Raw genomic sequence first — 20763 nt, forward strand, 5'->3', positions numbered from 1 at the left:
GAATTGAAAATACTAAGAAGTGGAAGACAAGAGTAGGGAAGGTTCATTGGGTTAAGGAGATATTGCATTCTCCGGATCAACACATTCTCATCTCTTCCTCACTCATGCAACTCATTGACCTCTTGGCAATTGGTGCACGAAATTGTGATCTTTAACAATGGCGCCAAAAACTTGGTACGCACAATCTTAATCTCAACTCTTTTTCACAACACCGCACAACTAACCAGCAAGTGCACTGGGTCATCCAAGTAATACCTTACGTGAGTAAGGGTCGATCCCACGGAGATTGTCGGCTTGAAGCAAGCTATGGTCATCCTTGTAAATCTCAGTCAGGCAGATTCAAATGGTTATGAGGTTTTGATAATTAAAATATAAATAAAATATAAAATAAGATAAAGTTACTTATGTAATTCATAGGTGGGAATTTCATATAAGCGTCTGGATATACTTTGATGCTTCTGAACGTCTGCTTTCCTACTGCCTTCTTCCAATCATGCGTTACCTCCTTCCATGGCAAGATGTATGATTCTCTCGGATGAAAACAAATCCATATGCATTGTCACCGCACGGCTAATCATTTGTCGGTTCCCCCTAGCATCGGAATAGGACCATTGTCCTTTTGCACACTGTCACTTGTGCCCCACATTCGCAGGTTTGAAGCTCGTCACAGTCATCCCTTCCCAGATCCTACTCGGAATACCACAGATAAGGTTTAGACTTTCCGGATCTCAAGAATGCTACCAATGGTTCTAGCCTATACCACGAAGACTCTGATCTCACGGAATGGAATGCTCTATTGTCAGGAGAGGCAACCATGCGTCGTGAACCAGGAGGCCAAGAGATACACACTCAAGCTATTGCAGATAGAACAGAAGTGGTTGTCAGGGACGCGTTCATAAGTGAGAATGATGATGAGTGTCACGGATCATCACATTCATCAGGTTGAAGTGCGAGTGAATATCTTAGAGAAGAAGTAGGCGTTAATTGAATAGAAAAACAATAGTACTTGTATTAATTCATGAAGAACAGCATAGCTCCACACTTGAATCTATGGGGTGTAGAAACTCCACCGTTGAAAATACATAAGTGAAAAAGGTCTAGGCATGGCCGTGAGGCCAGCCTCTCCAAATGTAAAATATGCCTAAAAGCTCAATGAAAGATGGTCAAAAGACATAAAATAAATCTCTAAAAGTAGTTTTTATACTAAACTAGTAACCTAGGGTTACAGAAAATGAGCAACTAAGTGCAGATAGTGTAGAAATCCACTTTCGGGGCCCACTTGGTGTGTGCTTGGGCTGGGCATTGAAGCTTTTTCGTGCTTAGGCTTTTCCTGGAGTTAAACACCAACTTTGGTGCCAGTTTGGGTGTTTAACTCCAATTCTGGTGCCAGTTTAGGCGTTTTACGCCAAGATGTTTTAGGCTGTCTTTGAACGCCAGTTTGGGCCATGAAATCTCGGGCAAAGTATGGACTATTATATATTGCTGGAAAGCCCAGGATGTCTAATTTTCAATGCAATTGAGAACGCACCAATTGGGCTTATGTAGCTCTAGAAAATTCACTTCGAGTGTAGGGAGGTCAGAATCTAACAGCATCTGTAGTCCTTTTTCATCCTCTGAATCAGATTTTTGCTCAAGTCCCTCAATTTCAGCCAGAAAATACCTGAAATCATAGAAAAATACACAAACTCATAGTAAAGTCTAGAAATGTGATTTTTGAATAAAAAGTAATTATATCATACTAAAAACTATGTAAAAACAATGCCAAAAGGGTATAAATTATCCGCTCATCACAACACCAAATTTAAATTGTTGCTTGTCCCCAAGTAACTAAAAATAAAATAGGATAAAAAGAACAGAATATACAGTGAATTCCAAACTTATCAATGAAGATTAGCTTCAATTAGATGAGCGGGACTTGTAGCCTTTTTGCTTCTGAACAGTTTTGGCATCTCACTTTATCCTTTGAAGTTTAGAATGATTAGCATCTATAGAAACTCAGAATTCAGATAGTGTTGTTGATTCTCCTAGTTCAGTATGTTGATTCTTGAACACAGTTACTTTATAGTCTTGGTCGTGACCCTAAGCATTTTGTTTTCCAGTATTACCACCGGATACATAAATGCCACAGACACATAACTGGGTGAACCTTTTCCTATTGTGACTCAGCTTTGCTAGAGTCTCCAGTTAGAGGTGTCCAGAGCTCTTAAGCACACTCTTTTTGCTTTGGACCACGACTTTAACCGCTTAGTCTCAAGCTTTCACTTGACACCTTCACGCCACAAGCACATGGTTATGGACAGGTTGGTTTAGCCGCTTAGGCCAAGATTTTATTCCTGTGGGCCCTCCTATCCATTAATGCTCAAAGCCTTGGATCCTTTTTCTACCCTTGCCTTTTGGTTTAAAGGGCTATTGGCTTTTTCTGCTTGCTCTTTCTTTCTCTTCTTTTTTTTCCGCCTTTTTTCCGCAAGCTTTATATTCACTGCTTTTTCTTGCTTCAAGAATCAATTTTATGATTTTTTAGATTATCAATAACATTTCTCTTTTTTCATTATTCTTTCAAGAGCCAACAATTTTAACATTCATAAACAACAAATTCAAAAAATATGCACTGTTCAAGTATTCATTCAGAAAACAAAAGGTATTGTCACCACATCAAAATAATTAAACTAATTTCAAGATAGAATTCGAAAACCATGTACTTCTTGTTCTTTTGCAATTAAAACATTTTTCATTTAAGAAAGGTGATGGATTCATAGAACATTCATTGCTTTAAGACATAGACACTAGACACTAATGATCATGTAATAAAGACACAACATAAATAAAACATAAGGCATAGGAAATAAAAAACAGAAAATAAAGAACAAGGAAATTAAAGAACGGGTCCACCTTAGTGATGGCGGCTAGTACTTCCTCTTGTAGATCTTATGGAGTGCTTGAGCTCCTCAATGTCTCTTCCTTGCTTTTGTTGCTCCTCCCTCATGGCTCTTTGGTCTTCTCTAATTTTATAGAGGAGGATGGAATGCTCTTGGTGTTCCACCCTTAGTTGTCCCATGTTGGAACTTAATTCTCCTAGGGAGGTGTTGATTTGCTCCCAATAATTTTATGGAGGAAAGTGCATCCCTTGAGGCATCTCAGGGATTTCATGATGAGGAATTTCCTTATGCTCTTGTTGAGGTCCATGAGTGGGCTCTCTTGTTTGCTCCATCCTTTTCTTAGTGATGGGCTTATCCTCTTCAATGAGGGTGTCTTCCTCTATGACAACTCCAGCTAAATTGCATAGATAATAAATGAGATGAGGAAAGGCTAACCTTGCCAAAGTAGAGGGCTTATCCTCCACCTTGTAGAGTTCTAGAGATATGATCTCATGAACTTCTACTTTCTCTTCATTCATGATACTATGGACCATGATAGCCCGGTCTATTATAACTTCAGACCGGTTGCTAGTAGGAATTATAGAGCGTTGGATAAACTCCAACCATCCCCTAGCCACGGGTTTGAGGTCAAGCCTTCTTAGTTGAACCGGCTTGCCCCTTGAATCTCTCTTCCATTGAGCTCCTTCCACACAAATGTCCCTAAGGACTTGGTCCAACCTTTGATCAAAGTTGACCCTTCTAGTGAAAGGGTGAAGATCTTCTTGCATCATTGGCAAGTTGAATGTTAGCCTCACATTTTCCGGACTAAAATCCAAGTATTTCCCCCGAACCATTGTGAGCCAATTCTTTGGGTTTGGGTTCACACTTTGGTCATGGTTCTTAGTGATCCATGCATTAGCATAGAACTCTTGAACCATTAAGATCCTGACTTGTTGAATAGGGTTGGTGAGGATTTCCCAACCTCTTCTTCGAACTTCATGTCGGATCTCCAAATATTCGCTCTTTTTGAGCTTGAAGGGGACCTCGGGGATCACATTTTTCTTGGCCACAACTTCATAGAAGTGGTCTTGATGGACCTTTGAGATGAATCTCTCCATCTTCCATGACTTGGTAGTGGAAGCAATTGCCTTCCCTTTCCTCTTTCTAGAGGTTTCTCCGGCCTTTGGTGCCATTGATGGTTATGGAAAATAAAAAGCTTTAGCTTTTCCCACACCAAACTTAAAAGATTTGCTCATCCTCGAGCAAGAGAAGAAAGAAAAGAGTAGAAGAAGAAGAAATGGAGGAGATGGAAGGTTGGTGTTGGTTCGGCCAAGGGGGGTGTATTGTGTAAGAAGTGTGAAATTGAAGGTGGTAAGAAGGGGTATTTATAGGGTAAGGGAGAGAGGGTAGCCATGTATGAGGGGTTAGGTTTTGGGAGGGAAATGGTTTGAATTTGAATGGTGAGGTAGGTGGGGTTTAATGATGGATGGATGTGAGCGGTGAAGGGAATATGGGAAAGAGGGTAGGATTTGATAGGTGAAGGGTATTTAGGGAAGAGTTAATGATGGGATTGGTCAAGGGTATTTGGGGAAGAGTGTTATGGAAATATGTAAAGAGGAGACAAGAAGAAGTGGGGTAGATGGGGATCCTGTGGGGTCCACAGATCCTGAGGTGTCAAGGAATTCGAGTCCCTGGACCATTCTGGCATTCAAACGCCCATTCTGTGCCAATTCTGGCATTTAACGCCAGCTCTGCTACCTTTCCTGGCGTTAAACACCAGCCCTGCTACCTTTTCTGGCGTTAAACGCCACTCTGCTGCCCATTTCTGGCGTTTAACGCCAGCCTATGCCAGACAGCCCTTTCTGGCGTTAAACGCCTAGAGTGCTACCCATTCTGGTGTTTAACACCCAGAATGCTGCCAGGCTGGGTGTTAAACGCCCATTCTGCTATCCTTACTGGCGTTTAAACGCCAGTAAGCCTGTCCTCTAGGGTGTGCTATTTTTAATGCTATTTTTTATTCTGTTTTTGATTTTTTAGTTATTTTTGTGACTTCACATGATCATCAACCTAAAGAAAACATAGAGTGACAATGGAAAATAAAATAAATAAAATTAAATAACATTGGGTTGCCTCCCAATAAGCGCTTCTTTAATGTCAGTAGCTTGACAGTGAAGCTCTTAGAGAGCTTCATAGAGACTCAGAGCTTGATGTTGGCCTCCCAACACCAAACTTAGAAATTGAGTGTGCGGGCTCTGTTTGACTCTGTATTGAGAGAGGCTTTTCATGCTTCCTCTCCATGGTTATAGAAGAAGATCCTTGAGCCTTAAACACAAGGTAATCCTCATTCACTTGAAGGACTAACTCTATCACAGCTCTTGCTGTGGTTAGGAAGGGTCTTCCAAGGATGATGGATTCATCTTCATCTTTTCCAGTTTCTAGGATTATGAAGTCAGCAGGGATGTAATAGCCTTCAACCTTCACTAAGACATCCTCTACAAGTCCATAAGCCTGTTTTCTTGAATTGTCTGCCATCTCTAGTGAGATTCTTGCAGCTTACACCTCAAAGATCCCTAGTTTCTCCATTACAGAGAGGGGCATGAGGTTTATACTTGACCCAAGGTCACACAGAGCCTTTTTAAATGTCATGGTGCCTATGGTACAAGGTATTAAGAACTTTTCAGGATCCTGTTTCTTCTGAGGTAATTTCAGTTGAACCAGATCATTCAGTTTATTGATGAGCAATGGGGGTCCATCCTCCCAAGTCTCATTACCAATTAACTTGGCATTCAGCTTCATGATTGCTCCTAGATACTGAGCAACTTGCTCTTCAACAATGTCTTCATCCTCTTTAGAGGAAGAATACTCATCAGAGCTCATGAATGGCAACAGTAAGTTCAGTGGAATCTCTATGGTCTCTATATGAGCCTCAGATTCCTTTGGTTCCTCATTAAGGAACTCCTTGGAGGCCAGTGAATGTCCATTGATGTCTTCCTCATTGGAAATCACTGCCTTTTCTTCCTCTCCAGGTTCGGCCATGTTGGTTATAGTTATGACCTTGCACTCTCTTTTTGGATTCTCTTTTGTATTGCTTGGGAGAGTACTAGGAGGGAGTTCAGTAACTCTTTTACTCAGCTGACTCACTTGTGCCTCCAAATTTCTAATGGAGGACCTTGCTTCAGTCATGAAACTGAGAGTGGTCTTAGATAGATCAGAGACTACAGTTGCTAAGTCAGAGTGGCTCTGCTTAGAATTCTCTGTCTGTTGCTGAGAAGATAATGGAAATGGTGTGCTGTTGCCAAACCTGTTTCTTTCACCATTAATATTATTGAAGCCTTGATTAGGCTTTTGTTGATCCTTCCATGAGAGATTAGGATGATTCCTCCATGAAGGATTATAGGTGTTTCCATAGGATTCTCCCATGTAATTCACCTCTTTCATTGCAGGATTCTTAGGGTCATAGGCTTCTTCTTCAGAGGAAGCTTCCTTAGTACTGCCTGATGCAGCTTCCATTCCAGACAGACTCTGAGAAATCATATTGACTTGCTGAGTCAATATTTTGTTCTGAGCCAATATTGCATTCAGAGTATCAATCTCAAGAAATCCTTTCTTCTGAGTTGTCCCATTATTCACAGGATTCCTTTCAGAAGTGTACATGAACTGGTTATTTGCAACCATTTCAATGAGTTCCTGGGCTTCTGTAAGCGTCTTCTTCAGATGAAGAGATCCTCCAGCAGAGTGGTCCAATGACACCTTAGACAATTCAAACAGACCATCATAAAATATACATATGATGCTCCAATCTGAAAACATGTCAGAAGGACACCTTCTGATCAATTGCTTGTATCTTTCCCAAGCTTTATAGATGGATTCACCTTCCTTCTGTCTGAAGGTTTAGACTTCCACTCTAAGCTTGCTCAACTTCTGAGGTAGAAAAAATTTGGCCAAGAAAGTATTGACCAACTTTTTCCAAGAGTTCAGGCTATCTTTAGGTTGTGAGTCCAACCATGTCCTAGCTCTGTCTCTTACAGCAAAGGGGAAAAGCATAAGTCTGTAGACCTCAGGATTAACCCCATTGGTCTTAACAGTGTCACAGATTTGCAAGAATTCAGCTAAAAACTAATGAGGATCTTCCAATGGAAGTCCATGAAACTTGCAATTCTTCTGCATTAGAGAAACTAATTGAGGCTTAAGCTCAAAGTTGTTTGCTCCAATTGTAGGAATTGAGATGCTCCTTCCACAGAAGTCAGAAGAGGGTACAATAAAGTCACCAAGCATCTTCCTTGCATCTCCACCATTGTTGTTGGGTTCGGTCATCTCTTCTTCTTTTTCGAAAAATTCTGTCAGATCCTCTCCAGAGTGTTGTGCTTTAGCTTTTCTTAGCTTCCTCTTTAGAGTCCTTTCAGGTTCCGGATCAGCTTCAACAAGAATGTTCTTATCCTTGCTCCTGCTCATATGAAAAAGAAGAGAACAGAAAAGAATAGGAATCCTCTATGTCACAGTATAGAGATTCCTTTATGTGAGTAGAAGAATAGAAGAGTAGAATGAAGAAGAGAGAAGTTGAAGAATTAGAACACACAGAGAGAGAGAGGGTTCGAATTATAAGAAGAAGAGAAGTGTTAGTAAATAAATAAATAAATAGAAAGAGATGGAAGAGAATTCGAATTTTAAATTAAAATAAAAGGAAAGTATTTTTGTTTTTATTTTAGTTATAGTTATAATTCGAAAATCATAAAAAGGAATAAAATAAAATTAAAATTTAAAACAATTAGTTAATTAAAAAGAATTTTGAAAAAGGGGTTAGTTATTTTCAAAAATTGGAGAGAGAGAAGTAGTTAGGTAGTTTTAAAAAAGATATGATTGAAATAGAAAACTTTTAAATTCAAACAAAAAGTCAAGTAGTTAATTGAAAAAGATTTGAAAATTAATTTTGAAAAGATAAGAAGTTAGAAAAAGATTTTGAAATTAAATTTTGAAAAAGATATGATTGAAAATCATTTTGAAGAATATTTGAAAAGGAAATTGAAAATATTTGATTTTTGAAATTAAAGTTGATTACTTGACTAACAAGAAACTAAAAGATATGATTCTAGAATTTAAAGATTGAACCTTTCTTAATAGGCATGTAACAACTTGAAATTTTTGACTCAAAATATTAAATGTTAGTAATAAATTCGAAAATATGAAATAAAAAGTAAGAAAAAGATTTTGAAAATCAATTTTTAAAATTGTGATCTCTAACAATGGCGCCAAAAACTTGGTACGCACAATCTGAATTTCAACTCTTTTTCACAACTCTGCACAACTATCAGCAAGTGTACTGGGTCGTCCTAGTAATATCTTACGTGAGTAAGGGACGATCCCACGGAGATTGTCAGCTTGAAGCAAGCTATGGTCATCCTTGTAAATCTCAGTCAGGCAGATTCAAATGGTTATGAGGTTTTGGTGGGAATTTCAAATAAGCGTCTGGAGATGCTTTGATGCTTTTGAACGTCTGCTTTCCTACTACCTTCTTCCAATCATGCGTTACCTCCTTCCATGGCAAGCTGTATGATCCTCTCGGATGAAAACAAATCCATATGCGCTGTCACCGCACGGCTAATCATTTGTCGGTTCCCGCTAGCATCGGAATAGGACCATTGTCCTTTTGCACACTGTCACTTGTGCCCCACATTCACAGGTTTGAAGCTCGTCACAGTCATCCCTTTCCAGATCCTACTCGGAATACCACAGACAAGGTTTAGACTTTTCGGATCTTAGGAATGCTGCCAATGGTTCTAGCCTATACCACGAGGACTCTGATCTCACAGAATGGAATGCTCTGTTGTCAGGAGAGGCAACCATGTGTCGTGAACCAGGAGGCCAAGAGATAAACACTCAAGCTATTGCAGATAGAACGAAAGTGGTTGTCAGGCACGCGTTCATAAGTGAGAATGATGACGAGTGTCACGGATCATCACATTCATCAGGTTGAAGTGCGAGTGAATATCTTAGAGAAGAAGTAGGCATGAATTGAATAGAAAAATAATAGTACTTGTATTAATTCATGAAGAGGAGCAGAGCTCCACACCTTAATCTCTGGGGTGTAGAAACTCCACCGTTGAAAATACATAACTGAAAAAGGTCTAGGCATGGCTGTGAGGCCAGCCTCTCCAAATGTTAAATATGGCTAAAAGCTCAACAAAATATGGTCAAAAGACATAAAATAAATCTCTGAAAGTTATTTTTATACTAAACTAGTAACCTAGGGTTACAGAAAATGAGTAACTAAGTGCAGATAGTGCAGAAATCTACTTCCGGGGCCCACTTGGTGTGTGCTTGGGCTGGGCATTGAAGCTTTTTCATGCTTAGGCTTTTCTTGGAGTTAAACGCCAGCTTTGGTGCCAGTTTGGGCATTTAACTCCAATTCTGGTGCCAGTTTGAGCGTTTTACGCCAAGATGTTTTAGGCTATCTTTGAATGCCAGTTTGGGCCATCAAATCTCGGGCAAAGTATGAACTATTATATATTTATGGAATGCCCAGGATGTCAACTTTCCAACGCAATTCAGATCGTGCCAATTGGGCTTCTGTAACTCCAGAAAATCCACTTCGAGTGTAGGGAGGTCAGAATCCAACAGCATCTGTAGTCATTTTTCAGCCTCTGAATCAGATTTTTGCTCAGGTTCCTCTATTTCAGCCAGAAAATACCTGAAATCACAGAAATACACAAACTCATAGTAAAGTCCAGAAATATGATTTTTGAATAAAAAATAATAGAAATATAATAAAAAGTAATTAAATCATACTAAAAACTATGTAAAACAATGCCAAAAAGGGTATAAATTATCTGCTCATCAGCAATCATGAGTGATAAAATCCCAATACCTTGGTGATTCAATCTCTCTAATCTTTGAGCAATTGCCAATTCCTTGGTCTAATTGCTCATGAAAAGAGATGAAGTTTGGTCCCTGATTATACCTCACACATTCCTAGATCCAAATAGTGGGTGGATTAAATGTCACAATATCCAACCCAAAACCCAAATCTATTCAAGTGTGAGAAGGAATTTCAAGCATGATTCTATGATTCCTTTTCCAAGGATCACATAGAATCCAAGTACGTTCAATCTCTTTTCCAAGATAATCGGATGATTGAATGAAGAACAAAATTCTTTCTAGTAAATCAAAGAGAGATGAAGAGAAGAAGAAAGTAAAATTACTATTGATCCATCAAATTACAATAGAGCTCCTTCCCCCCAATGAAGTGGGGGTTTAGTGGATCATAGCTCTTCTATAAAGAAATTGCATAATTGAAAGTGAAGAGAAGTTAAAATTAACTAACTAAGTACAAGCAAAGAAAGTGCAAAAGTGAAGTGTGTAATCCCTACTAGGGAGTCCCCCCTTTTAAGTTCAAAACTTTCCCTATTTATACTAATGCCTTGGATTCTCGAGTCTTCATCTCATACTTTTGGATTGGGCTTTTGAACTCAAGTTGGAAGCATGAATTGGGCGGTGGATCCTGACGCTTTCTATTGAGCGTGACAATTGAGCCCTGGGCAGTTTCTTATCGTTATGCGTGCGAGTCGCCCACGCATACGCGTGACCCTAGTCGCTGACGCTCAACCAAGAGCATGAACGTGAGCACTGACACGAGCGTGAGGGCATCTCCCGGAAAATGCTGCGCTGCCATAAGATCGCACATGCGAGCACAGGCCAATCTTCCTTGTCACGCATATGTGTTGCCCACGCGTACGCGTGACCCTTAGTCGAGGATGCTCAGCAACGAGCGTGAGTGAGAGCGTGCAAGGAGCGTTGGGCATTTTTCCCTTGTCACGTGTACGCGTCGCCCACGGTACGCATGACCCTTGTCGAAGGCACTCTCCAACGAGTGTGCAGGCGAGCGTTGAAGCGAGCATAGGCACTTTGGTGCTCATGTGAGGGGAGTGTTTGTGGAGGGAGTGCCAGGCCTTGGTGCTAATGTGAGGGGAGTGTTTGTGGAAGGAGTGTCAGGCCTTGGTGCTGGCGCTCTTGAGTGAGCATTGGTATGAGCACTGGGCCGAGCGTTGGGCCTTCTTGATGCATGATGCTCTTGGGCAAGCGCTGGGGTGAGCGCTGGGGTGAGCGTGAATTCCTAGGCTGGTGCTTGCTTGTGCAAGCTTGTGTGCTAGTGTCCTCAAGGGCCCCATTCCTCCTATCTCTGCTTCCCCCGCATTTAACGAAATAAATTGCATCAAAGTTTTGATATTTTATGATTGAACTCAAGATTTTCTATCCTATCCAAATGCAATGAAGTCACTTAATCAAACCATCTCTTAAACACCACTTCTTGCATTATATAATTCTTATAATTTCATGAATTAACCACAATTTCCATTCATCTTTGATGCACCAATTCATGTATGCCATTGCTTGTTTATTAACTATATTTGCATGAAAACAACTAAAAACTATTAAAAATTATAAGTAAAACCACCAACGATGCATATGCATCACAACACCAAACTTAAACCTTGCTTGTCTCAAAGCAATAAAAGAACTATGCATAAAGGTTTCTTTTAATTGGAATAGGTTGAAGAATTTCTTATGATGCCTTGGTGAGTGAAGTGATTAGGTGATAATGGGGTGAACTCCAATTTGTATGCTTGTGCAAGGATTCCAGTGCTTATTAGTCCTTACATTTTGGATGTCTTAGATCTTAGGACCTTCAATCAAATGATATTATGGAAGCCTCTTTATAGATTGTCACCTTGAAGCAGCACTTATTTTCTTACATTTTTCTTTTCTTTTTATATCTTAGCCTCGACTCTAAGTGTCATGTCTCAAAGCGGCTCTTAAGATAATAAGCTTTCAATCAGTATTCCCAAACCAGTTGGTTTAAGATACTAGGTGTTGAAGCACCCCTTAGGATTTACTTGCTCAAGCCTCTCTATCTTTGACACAAGTCTACCATAAGCATTGATGCTCAGAGCCTTGGGCTTGTTTTTTATTTTTCTTTTCTTTTTCTTTATGCATTTTTTTTCTTTTTCTGCTGCTTCTTAGATATTAAGATTTTTGAGAAGTTCCTCAATACTTTTTTGAACTTCATTCTATGTCTATGAGATCCCATACAAGTTTTCACAAACATGAGATCTCAATACACAATCACACAATCAGAACCCCCACTTCTCTTAATCTTTTGCTTGCCTTAAAATTTTAAAATTCTTCTATCTTTTCTTTTAAAGAAATATTCTCTGTTGCATTCTTAGAGATATTGGGTGCAAGCAAATTTTCAAGAGTATGGTACTATGAGATGTCATGCATCATGGTTATTAAGCTAAAAGAAAACTAAACTAAACCAAACAGGGGCACAATAGCACTTTCAATTACAGTAAATTGAACACAAGACAATCACTTAACAATACAACGTCTTGGTGTCCACTTGCTTCACTCCTTATCATTATCATTCTTGGTCTTTGTATCCTTCTTTGCCTCTTTGGGTGATGATGCATAGTTTCTCAAAGGAATGAAGTGACTGCCTATAATAAACTTTGAAAGTTGCTTGTCTCCAAGCACTTAAAAAAAATTTAGTTATCATGCATGTATGCTTGTGAAATTTTTTTGTCTTAACTTTGGTGTGTGAATACCAAACTTAGTTTTTTGCTCATCCTTCTATGCAAAATCAGAGTACATAATTCAACTTTTTATGCATGCATAAGATTACATATGGGATTCTTTCTCACTTTTGATCTCAATGTCAAGAGGGATTCTGTTGGTTGTCACATATGGGGGTTTTGGTTGCGGTTCTTCCTTGATTCCCATGACTCCTTGAGCTTGTTGCACTACTTCTACTTCCTTCCTTTCCTTCAATCTTGGGCTTAGGAGTTTTGGAGGTGACTCATTGGGTGCCTCTTTCAAGTTTGGGTCTCTGTAGTCAACCTTCATACACTCATTCTCTTGAGTAGAATCATGCATGGTCTTGAAGACATGGAATACTAGTTGTTCATCATGCACTCTTAGCAGCAACTCTCCCTTTTCAACATCTATCAATGCTCTACCCATGGCTAAGAAAGGCCTTCCCAAAATGATGGAGTTGTTGTGATCTTCCTCTATGTCAAGGATGACAAAGTCAGTTGAGAGGAAGAATTTTCCCACGTTCACCAGGACATTCTCTACAACCCCACATGCTTTCTTCATGGATCTATCCGCTAATTAGAGAGCTATTTGTGTGGGTTTCAACTCATTAATTTGGAGCTTTTTCATCAAAGATAGAGGCATAAGGTTTAAACTTGCACCATGGTCACAAAAAGGCTTTCTCAAATGTCATATTGCCTATGGTGTAGGGGATATGGAAGCTTCCTAGGTCTTGCTTCTTCATTGGTAGGTTCCTTTGAATAAAAGCACTACACACCTCAGTCATCACAAGCGTTTGTCCTTCCTTCAAGGATTTTTTCTTCAACAATAATTCTTTCATGAATTTGGCATGTATGGGCATTTGTTCAAGTGCTTCTATAAAAGGAATATTGATATGGAGTGTCTTGAATATCTCTAGGAACCTGGGGTATTGCTTCTCCTTAACCCCTCCTTTGAGCTTCTGAGAGTATGCGGCTTTTGGCACATATGGCTTCAGAGCCTTCGTCATTGAATCATCTACTTGTATAGAGGCTTTTTGTCCTTACTTTTGCTTCTCTACTTCTTCTTTTGAGCCTTCTTTGTCGTGGTCCTCTTGAGGTGTGGCTTCCTTCTCCACAATCTTCCCACTTCTCAATGTGATTGCCTTGTACTCTTCCTATTTGATGGCTTTTCCATCTTCCCGTGGGTTGATTATAGTGTCATTGGGGAATGTTGGTAGGCATGGGTGCTTGCTTGGATAGGTATCCAACTTCTACTCCAAGTTTCTTAATTGAGGCTCCTTGATTTTGCATGTTGGATCTTATTTCATCTTGAAAATCCTTCATCTCCCTTGCGTGTTGGATCTTTGAAGTTTCTGAATCTTCTGCTATCTTTGCAAGTAAGGTCTCTATCCTTGCAAGTATATCATTATCAAAAGATGATTGTAGAGCTGGTGATAGTGGGTTGGAATTTGTTGGGGGTTGGAAATGGCTATTTTGTGAGTGTTGATGGGATTCGAAGGGGGCATTGTGTATGTTTTGGTATTGCTTCTGATTGGAGAGCTGGTGGTTATAGTTGTTGGAATGGTTGGTGTTTTGTGTTCAATGGTCTGGGTTTTGATTTTGTTGCCCTCTCCACCCAAAATTTGGGTAGTTTCTCCATCTAGGATTGTAAGTTTTTGCACAATTGCCTACAAAATTAGCTTGCTCCCATGTTGATTGTTCCACCTTATAATTGCCTCCAAAGTGAGCTTCTTCTTGCATGTTGTAGGATGGTACTTGGGTGTTGATGGCTGACACTTGTGCTTTTTCCATGTGCTTAGCAATAGTTTCTAATTGTTGTGTGATCAGCTTATTTTGTGATAATATAGCATCTACACCTTTAAGTTCCATTACTCCCTATTTTGGATTAGAGCTTCTCTTTGAAGTATAGTTATACTGATTGTTGGCCACAGTCTCAATGAGTTCTATGGCTTCTTTGGGAGTCTTTTTTGTGTTGAGGGAGCCTCCTAAGGAGTGATCTAATGCTTTCTTTGCTTCTTGACAGAGGCCTCCATAAAAGATATGAAGCTGGACCCATTCATTGAACATGTCAGGGGGAATCTCCTTGTTAATTCCTTGTACCTCTTCCAAACCTCATAAAGTGTCTCTGCATCTATTTGCTTGAATGTCTGCACCTTTATTCTCAGCTTGATGATCCATTGAGGAGGGTAAAATTTGGTAAAAAACTTATTGACCACATCATCCCAAGTAGTAAGGCTCTTCTTGGGGAAAGATTCTAACCATTTAGATGCTTTATCCCTTATGGAGAAAGGGAATAGAAACAGTCTATATGTGTCTTGAGGAACCCTGTTTGTCTTCACTATATCACATATCCTCAAGAAGGTCGTCAAGTGCTGGTTAGGGTCCTCTTGAACACCTCCTCTAAATTGGCAATTATTTTGAACAAGGGTGATCAATTGAGGCTTTAACTCGAAATCGTTTACATGCACACCAGGTGTAAGAATACTACTCCCACAATTTCTAGGATTGGGATTGATGAAGGAGCCTAACACCCATCTAACAGGTGGGGTATGATTGTCAGCACCCTCTCTATGATGATTATGCATTTCATCCTCCATGGTTTGATCTAGATCCTCTTATTCTCTAACTATCCTTTTGCCTCTTGCTGTTGCTTCTCTTCTCAATCTTAGAAATGTTCTCTCTGGTTCAGAATCAAAAGAGGTCGATTCCCCTCTTCTACCACCTGGGATACACAAATTAAGCAAAAATTTAAGTGAAAGTAATTACCCTCTCAAGAAGAGGGGGATTATAATTGGATGATGCAAAGCATCAAACAGTTAGTGGGCTTAAAACAAAGATGAAAATATGTAAAATGAAAAATTGAATAACAATGACTGCAAGGGAGAATACACAAACTAAAATCAATCTAATTAACAAAATAAAAGAAAAGTGTTTAATCTAGGTATCCTCTGACTTAGTCATTGTTAATTCAAATCAATCCCTGGCAATGTCGCCATAAACTTGATGACAGAAATCGTATCACTACAAATTCCCTCCGGCAAGTATACCGAATTCTCGTCAAGTAATAACTCACTTAGAGTGAGGTCGAATCCCACAGAGATTGATAGATTGAGAAATTTTTAGTCAATTGGATATTCTAGTCAAATAAATCATTAATGGATATTAAGTAGCAAGAAATTAAATGGCTAAATAGTAAATGAGCATGAAAGTAAATGACTGAAATAAAGAGCATAAATGTAAAGAGCTGGAAACTTAAATTGCATAAAGTAAATGAATGAATTGAAAGGCGAAAGGGAATTGAATTAAATGGAATTGAAAATACTAAGAAGTGGAATACAAGAGTAGGGAATGTTCATTGGGTTAAGGAGATATTGCATTCTCCAAATCAACACATTCTCATCTCTTCCTCACTCATGCAACTCATTGACCTCTTGGCAATCATGAGTGATCCAATCCCAATTTCCTGGTGATTCAATCTCTATAATCTTTGATGAATTGCCAATTCGTTGGTCTAATTGCTCAAGAAAAGAGATGAAACTTGGTCCCTGATTATACCACACACTTTCCTAGATCCAAATAGCGGGTAGATTAAATGTCACAATATCCAACCCAAAACCCATATCTATTCAAGTGTGAGATGGAATTTCAAGCATGATTCTATGATTCCTTTTCAAAGGATCACATAGAATCCAAGTACATTCAATCTCTTTCCCAAGATAATTGAATGATTGAATGAAGAATGAAATTCTTTCTAGTAAATCAAAGAGAGATGAAGAGAAGAAGAAAGTAAAATTACTATTGATCCCTCAAATTACAATAGAGCTCCCTCTCCCAATGAAGTGGGGGTTTAGTGGGTTATAGCTCTTCTACAAAGAAATTGCATAATTAGAAGTGCAGAAAAGTAAAAAGTAACTAACTAAGTACAAGCAAAGACGGTGCAAAAGTTAAGTGTGTAATCCCTGCTAGGGAATCCCCCTTTTAAGTTCAAAACTTTCCCTATTTATACTAATGCCTTGGCTTCTCGAGTCTTTATCTCATACTTTTGGATTGGGCTTTTGAACTCACGTTGGAAGCATGAATTAGGGACTGGATCCTGGCACTTGCTACTGAGCATGACAATTGAGCGCTGGCCATTTTCTTATCGTCATGCGAGTGCGTCGTCCACGTGTACGCGTGAGTCTGGTCGCTGATGCTCAACCAAGAGTGTGAACGCGAGCACTGATACGAACGTGGGGGCAACTCTAGGCAAGTGCTGCGCTGTCATAAGAGCACGCATGCGAGCGCATGCCAATCTTTGTTGTCACGTGTATGTGTCGCCCACGCGTACGCATGACCCTTAGTCAAGGATGCTTAGGAACGAGCATGAGTGAGAGCATGCAACGAGCATTGGAAATTTTTTCCTTGTCACGCGTATGCGTTGCCCACACGTATGTGTGACCCTTGTCGAAGGCGCTCTCCAACGAGCATGCAGGCGACCATTGAGGCGAGCGTAGGCACTTTGGTGCTAATGTAAAGGGAATGTTTGTGGAAGGAGTGCGAGGCGTTGGTGCTGGCACTTGCTTTTGTAAGTGCTGAGAGGGGAGCGCCCAGCATTTGGTGCTGGCACTCTTGAGTGAGAATTGGTACGAGCGCTAGAGTGAGCGTTGGGCCTTCTTGATGTTTGATGCTCTTGGGCGAGCATTGGGGTGAGTGCTAGGGTGAGTGTGAATTCTTAGGCTGTGGCTTGCTTGTGCAAGCTTGTATGCCAGTGTCCTCAAGGGCTCCATTCCTCCCATATATACTTCCCATGCATTTAACCAAATAAAGTGCATCAAGGTTTTGATATTTCATGATTTAACTCAAGATTTTCTATCATATCCAAATGCAATGAAGTCACTTAGTCAAACCATCTCTTAAACACCACTTCTTGCATTATATAATTCTTGTAATTTCATGAACTAACCACAATTTCGATTCATCTTTGATGCACCAATGCATGTATGCCATTGTTTGTTAATTAACTATATTTGCATGAAAACAACTAAAAACTACTAAAAATAATAAGTAAAACCAACAATGATGCATATGCATCATGATTCAATCCGATTTTGGTTGCTCAAACCCTTAATCCTCGTAAAAATAATATCCACTCACCATGGTATTACTTGATGTGATTTGGTGCACTTGCCAATATCCGAGCGCATTAATTTTTTGCTCATTAAGTTTTTTGGTCCCATTGCCGGGAATTAATTGAGATTGACAGCATACATCCAGTTGAATCGCTAAATTAGATCTTATTTTATTTTATTCTATTTTCTTTTCTTTTCTTTATTTTTGTTTAATTCTTCTTTTCTCTTTTATTCTTCTTTATTCAAAATGGTGTGTGTAATTTTTCTTTATTTGTGCACGCAAGGAATCAATGGAGATGGATACCATGAATACGATCCTCACACTCAATAACTACATGTTTAAACAAGTCTCCCTACTCACAGCACACATAGAACAATTTCAAGCTTCACAAGCTCCTACATGTGACTTTTGTGATGGAGCACACAAGAACAAAAGGTGTGAGCTATTCCAATCTACCACTAAACAAGGAAACTACATGGGATACTGTGTCAAATTATATTTTAAACCTTTAATCACCTCAAGCAACCTTTTATTTCTGCAATGAGATCAAGTGAATGATTGACCAAATGTTTGCCTTTAAAATTTTCAATTTCATATTTAAAGAATTTGTTTTCTTCAATTAATTAGTGACACTTTTGGTTTCTTTCACTTACTCTTTGAGAGAATAGTTTTTAGCTTTCAAGACATCATTTTTAGCTTTGCATTTGTTATATTTTTTCAGAATGTTTTTAACATGCGTAATTAAGTCATCAATGATTAAATGCAAGTCTTTATTAGACAGGTCAGAATAATTTATCTCTTCTAGTTGATCTTGACCAGCCATGAGACATACTTATGCTTCATGTTCTGATTCATCTTCATTATCAGAGTCATTTTCAAAGTCCTCCCATGATGCCCATTAGCACCTTCTTCTTGACTTTCTTCATCTTGTCCTCCTTCTTGAGCTTAGGATAGTCATACTTGAAATATTCATCCTCCTTGCAATGATGACATATGACCTTGATGAAATTCCTCTTGTGCTCTTTTGAACTTGTGTATGTACTCTTTCCTTTACATCTCATGAGTCTTCTCAACCTTCTAGCAAAAAACATAATTTCGTCATCCAAAAAATTGTCGTTGAAATCCTCTTCCAATGAATCAATATTCTAGATTTCAAGGCCACTCCTTAATTTTTTGTGTCACGGTTCATGTGGACGGTTTCATAAGCAAGTAGCTTTCCTTTCAACTCATCATAGGTTATTTGATTCAGATTGTTGCTCTTAGAAATAATAGTTGCTTTTGTTTTCTACTCTTTAGTGAGACTTCTAAGTATTTTTCTCACTAGCATTTGTTCAGTGTGAGTCATCCTCAGAGCATCCAAGCTATTGATGATGATTAAAAATCTTTCAAATATCTCATCGATGGTTTCTCCTTCCTTTATAGTGAACATTTCATATTATTTTCTAAGCATATCAATCCTTATTTTCTTGACATGTTGAGTTCCCTCATGAGTTACTTGGAGTTTATCCCAAATCACTTTTGTCATTTTACATCTTGAGACCTTCCAAAATTTCTCAAAGCTAATTGCACAATGCATAATGTTGATTGTCTTGGCATTTAGCTTAACTTTTTTCTTGTTTTCATCATTCCATTTGGATTCTTCTTTGAGAGTGACAAGTCCTTCAGCACTTGTGATTGTTGGGACTTATGGACCATTCGTTATCTATACTTTTCTAGATATTATAGTTTATGGACTACACAAAAATTCGCATTCTCTCCTTCCGGTAAGTGTAGTTCCTGCCATTAAAAAAAATAAGGTCTGTGTTTGGACTGACCCTCAGTGAGTTTGTAAGCAAAACATTTGCTCCCATGTTGTTAGTCATTGGATCTTTGCTCCAAGTTGTGAAGCTTGATTCCTTGAGACCGGACTCTTGATACTAATTGAAGGTGCTCAATGACCTAGAGAACGGGGTTGAATTTATGGCCTCTTTTAAACTTCTACTCTTTTAAACATCAGACCAAGATTTAATACATTGTTGCTGTGGAATATGAAATATTGATTATGCAGGAGACAAATCCATTTTGTCTCTCACTGAGAGAATTAGGAACAGAGCAATGATATAAGGCTAACTCTTGGTTTTGTGCTGATTTCTGTGAAATTGATTAAGCATGAGACAATTTTATTTTGTCTCATAACGAGCGATACAAAAGAGCAGAGAAGGGAAAATAACACAACCATGTATCCTATTTCAACTACCATGTGCAATGTGGCCTACATCCAATCTCCATCACCACTGTGGTGGAATTCCCACTATCTTTATCAAAGATTTACAAATACCAATCCTAAGGATTCAACCTAATTCTATCAGGGACAAACAAAACTTCTACCCAAGCTTGATTTGGCTAGATTCACTCCCTAGACTTTTAACACTAAGTGGTCACCTAATTTAGCAAGGAAAACCTCTCAGGTTCATGAAAACAAAATAGAAATAATTAAAAAAGAGATTTGACAAACTTTCTGACTTTTCTCCAACGTTACCCTCTTTGTCCTTTCTCTCAATGGCTTTTACTAATACCTCACATATTTGCCCTTTTTCCATTGATTTAAACAAAGAAAGACAAAAATATAGAACAGAAAATATAATGTTAAACCATGAAGGAGAAGAAGGTTTAGCTTGAAAGCTATGAAGACCCAAACAGTGTGCTCACTCTCTTTGATTTAATTTTTGGCTGTTTACCCTTGTATATAAGAGTAAAGCTTCCAAAACTTGAGCTTGGTTAAACCCCTTTGACTTTGTTTTTTATTCTCCAAAAATCATATCAGAGAACGTATAAAAGAGATGGGACAACAATAGATTTTTATTGTTGGTAGAGTTTGCTTGACTTTTGACCATGTTGCTTCTCTTTCTTTCTTTTCCTTTGACTTGAAAGATCTAAACCATTGATCCATTCTTTGACTCCAAGTTTCAATTTTGGCCTTTGATTTATAGCAGAGAAAGTCAACCTCAATTTTCTTCTTCTTACCCGAAAATGTGCATCAGAAAGATAGTAGCTTCAACAAGTTAGAGTGGTTGCACAAAGACGGCAACTTAGCTTCTTTGATTTGCTTCTATATCAAATAATTGTTTTTTCTCTTTTGCCTCCAACTTTGAAATTTTTCCTCTTTTTCCTTTTCAATGCTAAAGTTGGTGATTCACTTTTTCATTTTGCGTAAACCCATTTTTGAACATGAC

At 38.8% G+C, this 20763-nt stretch overlaps 1 non-coding gene across 1 annotated transcript; it reads left to right on the forward strand.

Moving 5' to 3' along the window:
• Positions 1-6663: 6663 nt before the first annotated feature.
• On the forward strand, positions 6664-6767 carry LOC148571612 (small nucleolar RNA R71). Its single transcript, XR_015908669.1, has one exon. It is a non-coding gene; the product is annotated as a small nucleolar RNA R71 (small nucleolar RNA).
• Positions 6768-20763: the final 13996 nt, after the last annotated feature.

The sequence above is a fragment of the Arachis ipaensis genome, chromosome B3, assembly GCF_059453495.1.
Source record: "Arachis ipaensis isolate K30076 ecotype BB chromosome B3, ASM5945349v1, whole genome shotgun sequence".
Taxonomy (NCBI): Eukaryota; Viridiplantae; Streptophyta; class Magnoliopsida; order Fabales; family Fabaceae; genus Arachis; species Arachis ipaensis.